The sequence below is a fragment of the Myotis myotis genome, unplaced genomic scaffold (genome assembly GCF_014108235.1).
Source record: "Myotis myotis isolate mMyoMyo1 unplaced genomic scaffold, mMyoMyo1.p scaffold_m19_p_5, whole genome shotgun sequence".
Classification (NCBI taxonomy): Eukaryota; Metazoa; Chordata; class Mammalia; order Chiroptera; family Vespertilionidae; genus Myotis; species Myotis myotis.
The window spans coordinates 5,237,123-5,251,839 of NW_023416357.1; the positions used below are offsets into that span (position 1 = coordinate 5,237,123).

General features: G+C 40.1%; 1 long non-coding RNA gene across 1 annotated transcript; it reads left to right on the forward strand.

The window, feature by feature from the left end:
- Nucleotides 1-2,020: 2,020 nt before the first annotated feature.
- LOC118656102 lies at nucleotides 2,021-11,103 on the forward strand. Its single transcript, XR_004967490.1, has 3 exons — nucleotides 2,021-2,102; nucleotides 7,474-7,562; nucleotides 10,844-11,103. It is a non-coding gene; the product is annotated as an uncharacterized LOC118656102 (long non-coding RNA).
- Nucleotides 11,104-14,717: the final 3,614 nt, after the last annotated feature.

Consider the following 14,717-nt stretch of genomic DNA (forward strand, 5'->3'; position numbering starts at 1 on the left):
TTCAAAATATGCATGTTAAGTGCTCCGGTTTCATAACAATACTCCTGGATAATTGAAATCAACAACCTAGTTGGTTTTTTTTTTACAAAAACACCTACCATTTAATCCATCAAACTAGAATAAGGACTCACTTGCTTGAATAATTCAAGTATGGCATTTAAATCAGGCACATTATGCAGTTTTCCCTCCCGCTGAGGGGCCTGTGCACTTGGGAGAACATACAGATCTTGTTGCTTCTTGATAAAGTCAGAGGAGCTTAGGTAGAATGTAGTGATGCTTAACGCTCATTGGTTTTGCGTCTGGAGCCACAAGGCTGTTACCATGACTACAAAACTGCAGTTGCTACGGCATCCACAGACTCATCTGGTGTCAAGGCTTCTGGATAGCCTAGCACAAAAGCTATTACTTTATGTTGTTTTCAAGAAGACTTTGAATAGTAGTAGGGAACTAAAATAATTCCAGGTAAACAAGGTTTCCTATACTTTTCCATGTAGACAGAGAGCTCTTCTTCAAAGTGGGAGTAAATGGTCTAAACCCATTTCTCCCAATTAGCCCATCAGAAAAATAAATTAGAGTTAAAGGGAGAAAAATGTGCACAAGCAATATAGAAATACTGCTTTATTACCATTTTCTAAATGCAGTATAACCTCACATGAATCTATAAGTCATCGATATAGACAAGCCCTGGCAGCCAACTCACTGTTTGATAAGAAGGAAAAGCAGTGTTGCAAAGCAAGAAAACAGAATCCGAATCTGAAAACCAGAAGGGCAACTCACCTACAATTTTGCCTCTAAGATAGCTAGGATCAACTCTTTTCTATTTCTGTATTTCAGCTTTATTGTGGTATGACTAACAAATAATCATTGTCAAATATTGATCAACAAATATGTAACTCATATATATTTAAGGTATATAGCGTGATGTTTTGACATAGCTGTACATTGTGAAATGCTATGCCAATCAAGGTAATTACTTAACCATCAGCTTATATACTTGCGTGTGTGTGTGTGTGTGTGTGTGTGTGTGTGTGGTGAGATCTACTTTCTTAGTAAAACTCAAGTGTACAATTAATTATCATCATCATGCTCTACCCTAAGTCTCCACAATTGATTAATCTTATAACGGAAAGTTATTTCTTCATGGACACCTTTCCTGGCACCCACGCCGGATTGCTTCCAGAGTTTTATCCTGCTAGAGTGCTCTGTCTTACTTCCTAGAACCCAACACACTTGTAATGAATGTCAGTCTTTCCTTCTAGGCTCTACAAAGGCAACTCTATTACAATTCCATCACCAAACACAATGCCTCAGACAGTGCTGTCTAAATATGTGCTAACTGGTTTAAAAGCATCGAAAGACTGTCAAACTACAGCAGGAAGACCGGAGAGGGTTTGCGGAGGGGGTGGGGGGTGGGGGTAAGAGATCAACTGAAGGACTTGTATGCATGCATATAAGCATAACCAATGGACACAAGACACTGGGGGGCAGGGGAGGTCGGGGGAAGGTCAAGGGGGGGGAAAAGGAGACATATGTAATACTCTTTGTAATACTTTAAGCAGTGAAACAAAATTTTAAAAAAGACAATGAGAAACTTATCTGGGGAAGGGACAAGTTGTCCAGTGTGCCTCAAGTATAGGGTTCAAGAGATGATATAGTAGACCATAAGTTTGGGGTTATTTTTTCCAGAATCTTCCAAGCAAGACTGAGGCATTCAGGAGGCTAGGGAAGCCAGCCCAGGATTCTGAGCGAGGTGTGATGAGGACATTGCTTCCTACCTGGAATGAGGCAGACCAGCCAGGCCTGTTTGTCTGGCCTCTTTTACAATGTCAGTCCTCCAGAGTCACGGCCATTGGTGCTGATAAACACAGACTTGGTCAGAAAGTTACTGGACAGGGCCTGGCCCCGAGCGGGTCTGTCACAGGCCGGCCTGTAGCGTGTGGGTTGTTGACTTCGGGTAGAAAGATTTCACAACAGGTGATTTTAAGAGTACGTTTATTAACACTGGGGACAGTGACACAAAGGAAGGACTTGGGGCAGAAGAAGGAACTAGACAGCCGAGGCGGAACCCTGCTGTACCTCCCTAGAAACGCTATAGGAAAGCGGTGAGCCAAGGTGGGGCTGCTGTCAGCTCACTGGGAAGTGGTCACAGTGACAGAAGTGAGACAAGACAGGTCTGCTTTAAGCTCTCTGGGAAGTCAGAGAAAAGGGGGCCTTGGAGATAGGATCATGGGGTACGCCCTGGACTAGCTGCTGCTGTCCCATGCTCTCCTGGTGGCAAGTCTCCTGGGGACCCTTAGAGTTTAGGAAGAAGTAAAAAGTTCATGGGTGTGTGTGTGTGTGTGTGTGTGTGTGTTTTATATTACACCTTTTACTTTGCAGTTTTTCTCACCAACCTCTTTTCAGATCAGCAGATGTAAATCTAACATTCTTTTAGTGTTGAGAGAATATTCCATTGTACGGATGTACCACAATTTGTTCAAGCATTTACTTACTAATTAACATTTAGATTTCCAGGTTATTTCTTCTCCAGTAGATATTTCAATACACATCTATGTACTGCTACCTATACATACTGAGCAATCCTACTTTTGAGAAATTATCCCATAAAGATAAAAGCACCTTTGCATGAAAAAAAGTTTATGCTTGAGAAAGGGCATGGGTGTGCTCTAGAGGGAGCCCTTGCTGAGTTTTTGTCCTGAGGGCTTTTAAAAAAAAATTTTTCCCTAAGGGTGAGCATCTTAGGGGAGGGTTTCAGCAGAATATTCATCAGCTTCCTAGGTGCATTTTTAATGTGCTGATGCATCAAAATGAGCGCATACGGGAGTTTGGCATCATTCTTTGGTCTGTTTTATTGTTTTAATTTTATCTTAGGCCTGTCTGGCTTCACCGGGGTGTTTCTTACTTGTTCCCCTGACTTCATCTGTCCTTGTGTTTAGCTGACGCAGATGGCATTAATTGGGTCTTTGTTCTCTTATTTCCCAGACCAGGGTGACTTAGCTATGGATTCTCCCGGCTAGGGCGGTAGGTATCAACTATTTGCTCTCACGTGCCCTTGGTTGGTTAGGGAAGATAAGGTCTTGCAATTCACAAGTTGCTGGCTGTAAGTTGCTCCAATGTTTGGCCTTGCTTACTTTTCTTGTCTCAGTTTCCATATTCCACTCGCCCAGGGGTTTTCCTAGCTTCCTACCATCTGGCCACAGTCTGAACATTCGGGGCCAGCATTTCTTCATAATGTGAGGTACATTATGTCAATGCTACCTGACAACACAGAGATGAAATTTTCAGTTCTCCTGATGCGATCATGCTTTTACCGCCAACTGGCTCTGGAACAAGAAAGAGCTATTTAAAAATAACTCGAGGAGACACCCTAAAAATGCCCAGCCCCCTTTGGGCAACAGGTCTGATTCTGCATGGGGAACAAAAGCAGAGCTCAAGCAAGGCCAGTATCACTTCCCTGACTTCCCCGTAAAGTAAAAATCTCCATTATCCTACCAAGGCCAGCGGCTCTGCACATCAGAACCAGAGGTGAGGATGTGAATAAAGTGTGAAAGCAGGGAAAAGAAGGCTGCACTTTTCACTTTGGTAGTTGTTGTTGTTGTTTTATTTCTTTTCTACTGTGAAGCAAATCGTTTATGAGCAGCTGTCTGGCCTCTAAACATATCTTTCCTTATAAAAATCGAGGGCCCCGGGGGACCGTGAGTCAGTGACTGTTTACTTATGCTCAACAAGCATAGCTCCAGACACGTCTCTGGGCTTGGTCAGCTCTTCATTGTCTCTTATGTATCTGGCTCTGTGCCATAAACGCTCAATCAACAGTCAGTAATGGGAACAATTAATGCTATTTTACAGAGTTTTGTGAAACCAAATAAAACACATAACTAATTGTTAGCTAAATGTTCCAGAAAGACTACAATCTGATTTGGGGTAACTCGGGGACATGTCAGTTAAGATACCAGCTTTGGAATCTAGGCAGAAATTCTGGCTCTGTCAGCTACTAATTGTGTGACCTTGTGCACGTTGTCATGAAGTTACTCAATGTCATACACATACAAGCACTTACTATTTGCCAGCTGCTTGACACTGAAGTATGTACCATTATTATCTTCTTTTTCTACAAGGGAAACTGAGGCAGGGAGGTTATGTAATTGGCCCAAGATCACACAGCTAATGAGGGGGACAGCCAGGATTCTAATTCCAGGAGTCTGGTTTCTGGAACTTGCTCCTACACTACAGTCTCTAAGCCTTAATTTTCTCTCTAGAACAGGTACAGTAACACCTACCTCATAGGATTGTTGAGATTTAAGTGAAAAAACATATGTAAAATGCTTACCACAGTGCCAGCACATAGTAGACGTTATAGTTAATAATCCATGAGATTGATGATCTTAAGAATATTAACCATATATTCGATTATCATTTGGGGGGAGGGGTTACCCATGGTATAATTTTAGTCTCGTACTAGATGTCCTCTTGTGGTATGACTTTGGGGCGTTGCCCATCCCCTGGTTGAGGTATGTTCAGAGGGTATTTGATATTGGTATAGTCTGGTATTTTCCAAGGTACAAAGACTCAGCAGTCAGTGTTTTCAATGTAGCTGACTTCTTTTACTCTTTAGCTCTATGAAGGTCCTTAAAGCAATGGTATGTATCTATGTCTGATAAAGGAATAGATGTTAATGAGAAGAAGGGATTTCTTTTTTTAATCAAAAGTTTTGGAGTATTCTGAAATAAACTTAAGCGTGGTTCTTTCCCTACTGCATACTTCTAAGCGCCATGCAAAAGCTCTTTACTGGTGCAAAGAACATGGACCCTTTCAAACTTCCATCTGGAGCTTCCAGTCCCGTTGACTGGAGATCACTGAAGAAGATAAAAATAAAACACATCAGTTAGTTTGTGCCCCGCCCCCACATTCAGATTTTCTTAACTTGCCACAAACCTGCCTCAGGCACCAATTCTATTCTTTATTCATTTTCTTCCTCTGGAAAAAAAGAGCTAGTTTTGTATTGATACCAGCAGGCCTGTTTCTATTCTAATCACAGAATTAAGCCACTTATTTATATTTGTTAGTGGTTTTATATACCTCCTTACACTTTTTAAAAATGCAAATCATTTTCCTAATAAAATAGACATATCAAATGCTCTTAGGTAAAAGGTTCTATGTTAAGTACTAGAGATATAAATACCAAACACAGAGATACAATCATTGAAGGAATTGTGGGGAAAAGAATACTATAACTAATAAACCCAGAACAGCCAGAGAACTGGGGAAAAAACCCCAGGTATTTATAGTATCACACATGTCAAAGGAAAAGGTGATTATTGGATTTAGGGTCTGAATAGAACAAAAATGGTGAATCATAGGAAAATGCACTCTCTCTCTGCTGGACTGATTGAGACAGGGACTTACTCCAGGACTGCTCTTGCTTCAACAGCAAGAATGTTCTCTCTCTCTCTCTCTCTCTCTCTCTTTCTCTCTCTCTCATCCATGTATGGCCTCTAGGCACTGCTTCTACTGTTTCTATTGCCCCCCCTCCCTCTCTGCTGCCCAAAAGAGTAGAAAAAACAAACAATTTTGGAAAAACTACGAATTTTCAAATAAATCTAACTTTTATAGAGAACGTTTTACGTCACAACGTGTTTTATGGAGCTATACGGCAATAAGTATGAATGGAGTAATGGCATAATTTAATTTATAAATTAAAAGCAAAATCTGTGATACAGACTGCACTTTCAACGGGAAGGCAATGTGCAGTATTCACAGGCTGATTTGATCTGATACAATTTACTTTCTTTCAGGCAGTAGTTTGATGGGCCTGTGTCAGACTGTCTGGTCAGTTCCGAAATTGAAGGGAAACTCAGACTTGCCCTCCTTGACCCGGGCAAGATGGGCAAGACAGCCGCAAGTCTTTGTTCTCAGGCCATTGCTTTGCATCCATTACCCCAAAGCTGGCTGGCAGAGCTTAGCAAAAATTGCATTTTGCAAGAAAGTTTCCAAACCTTTCAACTCTACAAATGACCCATACCCTTTGCTCTCCACTTAGGAAAAAAACATATCTCACCCTACCCGCAACCCCTCAAAAAAAAAAAAGGTAGCCTTTTCATTTTTGACTCTTTATGTGGTTTATTTTATTTTATTGCTAATTTTTGAGTAGCCATCAAATCCACATCAGTCAAAAACTTTAGAATATACATAAAATGAAATAATGATCTTCAGTCTTAGTCTGGCATCTACCCTGTTGCCCATCCCACCAAAGATAAAACAAACAAGGATTATTGTTTCTTCCTGTCTTTCTGCCGGCTTCATAAACACAGATTAATTTGTGTTCTACTTCCCACGTCTCTTAAAGAAGAAAGGGGCTAGAGTCACTCAGGGCGGCCGCCAGTGCCTGTGAGCCCAGGGCTTTCTCGTTTCAGCACTGACAGTCCTGTCTCGGGAAATTTCTTATCTCTGGGCAAACCAGGTGGTTGAGCACTCCAGGCCTACTTACTATACACTATCCAGAACCAGTACATTGTGGGGGATGTTTTCCTATCCATATCAAGATCTTCCTCAATTTCTTATGGCTGCATACTTTTTTTGCACTGTGCAGTTACAGATTGATGAGTATTTGAGGTTTTGGGGTTTGTTTGTTTGTTTTGTAATCTTTTGTATTCCCAAACCAAAAGTATTTATCATTCATTACATTAGAAAAGATTCCATTTCTAAGTGCCTCAGAATTTTTAAAAGTTTCTTTTACAAAACATGCATAGCCCTAAGCTGGTTTGGCTCAGTGGATAGAGCGTTGGCCTGAGGACTGAAGGTTCCTGGGTTCGATTTGGGTAAAGGGCATATGGCTGGGTTGTGGGCTGAGGCAGGGGGTGTGTAGGAGGCAGTCGATCGATCATTCTCATCATTGATGTTTCTATCTCCCTCTCTCTTTCTCTCTGAAAGAAATATATAGATATATATTAAAAGACATGCATCAATGTTTAATAAATACATAGTCTTACTGCATATTCATATTTTGGAAATGGCCAGTGAGTTCTTCCTATGTAACCCTGGACATGCAAATTCAAAGACTGGCAGGGTTACTTTTCTAGCCGTCCTTTCAATTTACTCCTCAAATAATGTGAATTTCTCTGTGGCTAAGTGATCTAAAATTTATTTTTCTATTAAAATTATAAAGTAGTTTGGTTCATTTAGCTGAGTGGGTGATCTGTTAGTACTATGGCCCTGTTCTCACTTGATGTCATTTTTATCTGCAGCTTTAAATGGGCCAGCCATTTGAAATCAAGCTACTCTCACTCCCTATATAATTGCCAAAGCAATACAACACAATATTATCTGAGAAGCTCTTATGCTAAGTAGATTTTAATGTATTTGTGTGTTATCTATGGGAGAGGGCAGAGGGATGACCAGGGAAGTGAACTGAGTACCTACATCTATTCTGACAAATCAATGTCATTGCTATGGCTCATTTCAATCTTTTTTTAGTACCAGAATTTACAGTGTCACAGAACTGCCAGGTACATAGCATGGTGGCTGCCACAGATGGGGATCTGCTTGTGGTTAGAAGGATCTGGGTAAGTAAGACTTGTGTATTTATGTTTATTAAACATTCCCCTAGTGCTTTAAAATCTTTAGAAGTCATTGTACAACCATCCAGTAATATCATCCGCAGTTTACACCTCAGTGAACTTGGCAAAAGCAGTAGCCCAAATTTGGAAAAATACAAACATCTGCCAAGGAACCTCAATTATCCCATAGCGCATGGTTCTAGGATGTAAAATGTTAGTTGCAAAATATTCTTCTAGGAAGAATTCCAAGAAAATGTTGAATGAAAATGTATTAAATATATTTGTATTCAGCCACATATCTAAATGTTGCTTCATTTTATTTAACTACATTTTAAATGAAATGTCACAGCTTCTTTGAAACTGCGTACTTGCTTCTGTGCCTTATTAATTTTTGCATCCCCACTGACTAGATACAGGCTTAGCAGGTGAGGTTTATTTGAATAATATAACATGGTTTACAAAGTACTTTTAGGTAAACTAGCTTTAGCCTTAAGCAGCCATATACACAGGTTTGTTGTGGTGTTAGGCGATCATCATTTACAGATGAGGAAGTTGATCATCAGGGAAGTTATTTGCTGAGGGCCACATGGTAAGAGGGAGACCTGAGGCTGGATCAGTCCTGACCCGCCAATTTCTAGCCTCAAGCCTTTCCACAGCTTCTAGTAGGATCACTCTGCATCTGCTATATCCTAATGCAATAGGAGAGGGCCAAACGCGTGGGTGGGATAATTGCTCTTTTTGGATTGGTGAGCAGTAAATCATGATAACTTACCCCACATGGTATGTCTGACATTAATCTCAGAGCTACTTTTTATTCCTCTTTTTCCTTCACCCTTCATACTGGTTGCCAAATCCAAGTAACTCTGCTTTCTAAATACCTTTAGCAATGGTATCCTTCTTACCGTGGCCTCTGACCCATCCTAATTCAGGTCCTCATATTTCCTTAGAATGCGGTTGAGTCTCCCTATCCATCTCTCTGCTTATTGGGTCTCACATGACACGACTAGGCCGTAGAATCGTAGGTGAATTCAAAGCATTTCTGAGCCTTTATAATATCTCACTGTCTAGCAGGGAAGACAAACATGCAAATAGATTACTTTAACCCAATGTGGCAAGTGTAATGACAGAAATACAAATAACGGGCCATCTTAAAGTTGCAGTTAGGGTTTTCTTCCCAAAGCACGGATTTGATTTTAAATGATTTAATGGTTACTACCTGCTTACAGCAAACCCAAATGCCTATGGCAGCAGGAAGAACAAAGAGTTGTGAAGTGGGCAGATAATACAGTAGGGAGCTACGGGGAGTTTGGAAATTGTCGGGAGAGGACATGCCTAAACTAAGGGTCAGTCACTACGAAGCTCTAGCCATTTGTGGTCAAGTGGCCCAAAGTGGCCAAATCATTTTTTGTTTGTTTGTTTTGTTTTCCCAAGAGAAGCTGGAAGTCTAGAATTTTATGTTAAGTCTCCTAACTTTTAAATTATCCTTTTTGTAATTCAAATTCCAAACAAAACAAAAACCTTAACACACACAAAATACTATGAGAGCCAACTAAAACACATCCAGTTTGTAACTTTTGGCTGATTATAAGAGAGTCAAAACTTTTTAGGAAGACATCCAAGACTGCATAATCTGGGCCCAATCTATGTTCCCTTTAAACTTTTAGGTACAACTAATCTCTCTCTTCTTTTTTTCCCCTGGAACATTTTATTCCGACTACCAGTAAAATATTTGTATCTGGTTCAAAATCCCACCAATTTTGAGATTTTCCTCTGATTTTAAGTTCTTTATTTCTTTCTCCCTAAAAAAAAAAAATTTCTTTTCTTTTCCTTAACGTTTAGTTAGTTATATACATTTTTAAGGATTTGTAATATTTTATGCAAAATTCAAAGTAAGTGGCATGCAGTTAACTGTGTTACCTCAGTGCATACTGCAGCTAGAATCAATTTTTCCCCCCAAGTCTTGATATTCTATAACACCCTGATAACATTTGTATTAATTTTCTATCACTGCTTTTTGTAACAAATTGTCTCAAACTTCATGGCTTAAAACAACCCAAATTTATTATTTTCCAGATTAGAAGTCCCACATTGGTCTGAATGGGTGAAAATTAAGAGGTCAGCAATTCCTGCAGAGGCTGCCTGTATTTTTTCCCATTCTTTTAGAATTAAAAAAAATCCCCCCATTTATTTTTTTATTAAATTGATAGAGCTAATATTGGGAGGTAGCATTATATAAATTTCAGGTCACATTATAATTTACTATCTGGGGACTCTGTTGCATGCTCACTGCCAAAAATCTAGTTTCCTCTTAGGTGTAGCCATTGAACATAGCATAGGGCTTACTGCACATCTTGGTAAACTACCTATTTCTCTGGCTTCCTTGCTAGATTTTGAGTGTTCTGAAGGCAGGAAGTGTTTCTCAGCCACCAGTGGTCCTTGAGAAGCTAGACCATTTCCTAGTGTACAGTACAGCTCTATAAATGTTTATTAAACGATTGGATACATAAAGGGAGGAAAGAAAAAGCCTCCATTTATCTCTCCTTTGAATTGCTCATGGTTAGGTAGCTATGGTAAACAGGACATGCAGAAAGTCTGGCTCTCTCTGCCTTCACTCAACTCCCAGGAATCCCATGTTGATGTGTTAACACGAAGAATGAAAGAGCTCTTTCGGACCAACAGCACATGTAACTTACCGTTAACATGGGCTTCCTGGCTGCGAATATATGGCCGCAGCCTTGTGGCTGAGACAAACTGGATACGGCGTTAGTAAAGGCCGAAGTCCTCCACTTCACGGAGGCGGTTTCCTGTGGTCATTGAGTCACGCTACTGGCTCTCCCTTCTGTTAGCTGCATGACCTCGGGCAAATAGCAAGAATTTTGAGCCCCAGTTTCTTTCTATGCAAAACTAGATGCCAATGGTTACCTTGCAGTGCTGTTGTGAGTATAGAGTTAAGATTTATAAAGTGCTTAGAACACAGTCTTGCATATACTAAAGCCCCAATTAATGTCAACCAGGCATGGAAGAAGGTGTTCACATTTCTCTAGAAAAGTGTTGATTTTGTTGAGATCATCAACAAGACTAGTAACAATAAGTGTTAGAGAGCTTGTGGAGGAAAAGGAAACATTGTCCCCCTGGTGTGAATGTGAACCAGTACAGCCCCTATGGAGGTTCCTCAAAATTAAGAACAGAGACACCACATGACCCAGTAACACCTCTTCTGGGTATCTACCCCCAAAATTTGAAAGCATTTGTTCACAAAGATATATGCACCCCTATGTTCATTGCAGCATTATTGACTGTGGCCAACACATGGAAACAACCAAAGTTTCCTTCGGCAGATGACTGGATAAAGACAATGTGGCACATATATACAGTGGAATACTACTCAACCGTAAGAAAAGATGAATATGGCCATTTGTGACAACGTGGATGGATCTTAAGAATTTCATGCTAAGCGAAATAAATCAGAAAATGTTAAAAACTATATGATTTCCGTCATATGTGGGATGTAAAACAGAAAACAACAAATGAACAAACAAGACAAACAAACAAGCAATAACTCATAGACACAGACAATAGGATGGTGGTTGCTAGTGGGAAGGAAAGCAGGAGGTGGTAAAGGGTGTCTAATGTAGAGTGACGGAAGGAGACTGGAGTTTGGGTAGTAAACACACAATGCAATATACAGATGATGTATCATAGGATGGTACACTTGAAACCTATAGAACTTAATTACGCAATGTCACTCAATAAATTGAATTTAAAAAAAGAAACCAGTTTGCTAAATAATGTTCACTTTGCAATTACTAAATGTCAAAGGGAATGTTTTCTGGAGTTTTTCCTTCATTTACATATGTGTAATTGTTAATAACTGCAAATATCTGTAGCTTAGCTATAGATTCTTGAAAGGAAATGTAACTGAAACGTTCTGTGTACTTTTAAGGGTGTCAAAGAGAAGTATGGAGGGGTGTTCTTCCTTAGCGATCACAATAATTTCAGCCAATATTTGGTGACTACATCTGAATCAACCACATGATTTCATTGAGCACAGAGGTGGCTTGAAGCTTCCCAAGTGGTATTTTTGTTGACAAGAAAGCTCCTTCTGCTGCTCCCTACAGGCCAGATAGTAGAATTTATGATTGGCATTATTACGCTAACAGAATTAATTTTGGACGAAGCCAAGCAAAATGGAAAAAATTTAATAATAAGTATTGGATTTGCTGGATTCTATTTATCTTTGGCATAAATTCTCTAAAATACTACACTGTTTATTACCCAATAAAAGAATGAGACTTTTCTAGACCTCTGAATTCATACTACTTAATGCAGATTAACGAGCAGTACTGAGAAATATTACATGCATTTAATTCAAAATCAGACTAAAAATCATAAAGTAAATGTTACATTTTAAAAATTTTACAATACAAAATTGAGAATGGATTGCTTGTGTGTCTTCAATAAAGAAAGACTTTTTTTTTCACTTGCTATAAAAATGTAAGCTTTCATGTTCTCAGTTATTGCATTTGGGGGAAAATAATTGATGGTTATTTTGTCATATTTACTGTTGAGTTCAAATGTGCTTTCATCTAATTTTTTAAGCAAACCCCCTCCCCCCCACTAAATTATCATAACTAACAGCAAAACTAAGGAATCAGCAATGTCAAATTGTCCTAGGATTTCTTTTTAATTACCATAATTTTAGTACTATTCTAAGGGTCCTTGTATTAGTAACTGTCTTCCAGAAGAAATCTTTATAAAGGAGAAATACATTTTTAAAAACATCAACTACTTGGGGATTCACAAAAAAATGAAGCTGTCACTCATTTGATGTTTGTGCATCTGTGCTTATTTCTTATTTAAATTGCCTGAGTTTTTCCTGGAGTAGATTTCACTGAAAAGGCCCCCAGCCCATCCCCCAGGAACCAAATAAAAACGTTTTTAGATGACTCTTACTCTGACTTTTAGTTCTTTGGGCTGTTAGATACTGGACAGCTTCCTTTTTATTGCTATAAAGGCCTATAATGTTATTTCCTTGGGAGTATTGTGTGCTGTTTTTCAATTACATTGAAATAACTTTCTTCAATCTGTGGTATGATTAATTGGATCATGGGTTAATTTATTTGTTTGTTTTTAGACCTAGATTTGTTACATTGGTTTTTAGAGAGAGAGGAAGGGAAAGGGGGAGAGAGAAACATCGATATGAAAGTGAAACATTGATTAGCTGTCTCTTGCACACCCTTGACAAAGGATGGAGCCCACAACCTGGGCATGTGCTCTGACCAGGAATCAAACTGGCAACCTTTGGTGCAAGGGAAGATGCCCAACCAACTGAGCCACACCATCCAGAAGTGGAAATATTTTCAATGAACCATGAAACTTATCAGAGGTGTGGGAATGCAGTGCCTCATACAGCAAGCCAGTAACAGCACAGAAAAGATTACCAGTTAGAGCAGAGCATACACGGTTCTGAAAATATGAGATCTTGGTTGTCTGTCTCAATATCCTACAGTGCACAGAACAGTCTCCCACGACAAAGAATTATCCAACCCAAAACATTAGTAGTGTTGAGATTGAGAAACCCTGATTATAACGTCATGCTTTTTTAAAACTCCGAGGGACATTTATTTTTCAGAGTGACTCCATCAGTCAGGGGTTCTGGAAGGAAACAAGGGGCTCATTGAGCTAAGATCTTAAAAGTGGATTAATAAGAAGACCACATACAGAGCTATGGGCAACTTAAGGAGACGGACAAGTGATATGGAGTGTCCCAGGGTCTAGCAATAGCAGAAAGCTGTTACCTTCCTCAGGCATGAGGAATTTAGGGAGTAAAGACTGTATTTCCTAAAGCTGGTTATGGGAGAGGGCAACTTGGCAGGAGCTATGATCACAGACACTCTCAGAACTAGGTGCTGAAGCAGAAAAGGAACAAGGAAAAACTACCCCGTTCTCTCTCCTCATTCCCTCAGGCCTCCCTCCAGACCCAATGGGAAGCCAGGGAACAAAGATGCCCAGGGATTGCAGGTTTCAGGGTCATGCCTCATAGGACACAAAGCCAGACGGAGAAGAACTGAGAGTCTCCTTACAGTGCTCTCCTGGGATGGGGGTTGGGTAGAGGAATGGCAAGCCCAGAGCAACCAGCAGAATGGCCTTTCTTACTTTTGCCTTAGCACACTTCTCAGGTAGCTATAGCCAGTCAAAGGCCTAACAAAGGGTCTAGAATCCACAGTGCCAACATTCGTATGAGAAGTAAAGTACTATTTCCCAAGGTAGTCAACTAACCTTCCAAGCCATTGCCGTACTTAGCAATTTTTAAAAATATATATTTTATTGCCCTAACTGGTTTGGCTCAGTGGATGTGCCCGCAACCAACGTGCATGCCCTTGACTGGAATCGAACCTGGGACCCTTCAGTCCACAGACTGATGCTTTATCCACTGAGCCAAACTGGTCAGGGCTTACTTAGCAATTCTAAGCAAAATACACACTTATGTTTCAGTTTGATATTTTCTGAAGAGCTCATGTCTCCCTGCAGTTCAAGTGCCATTTAAATAGTGTTCATAACCACAGAGAGTGTGGAAAGCAGAGTAACCAGCAGGGTGTTTCTGAGTACTCTAATCACTGGGACCAAATGTCTAAAGTGGAGTTGGAATGATGCTTCCTTGTCCCCATTTTTGCCATCAGTCCTCATCTACTACCTAGACTTCAGTGTTATGGAAAGTGTTGGCTAGAAGCAAACTTTTGATAAGCTGTGTTGGTGGAGAGCAATACATTACACATTTATATGAGTTATCTGTTGATGTATAAACAATTACCCCAACACTTAGTGTCTTAAATCAATAAACATTTATTATCTCATAAAGTTCCTGTGAGTCAGAAATTAGAGAGCAGCTCTGCTGAGTGGTTCTGGCTTAGGGTCACTCTTGAATTTGTGGTCAAGACTGCAGTCACCTGCATGTGACTGAGGGCTGGATTGATGGGGGAAAAGAGACATTTTTGGGGGCTAGCAATCTGAATCTAGTCACCGCCCCTTTCATTGTCTGGTCCTGCAAGACCTGTTTACTCCTATTTTAGAGAGGCTATAAACCATCCCTAGCTGAAGTTATCCATGCTGGTGCCAGGCCAGGCCTTTGGTTGAGGTTTCAAAGCCCCAGCACATGGGGCT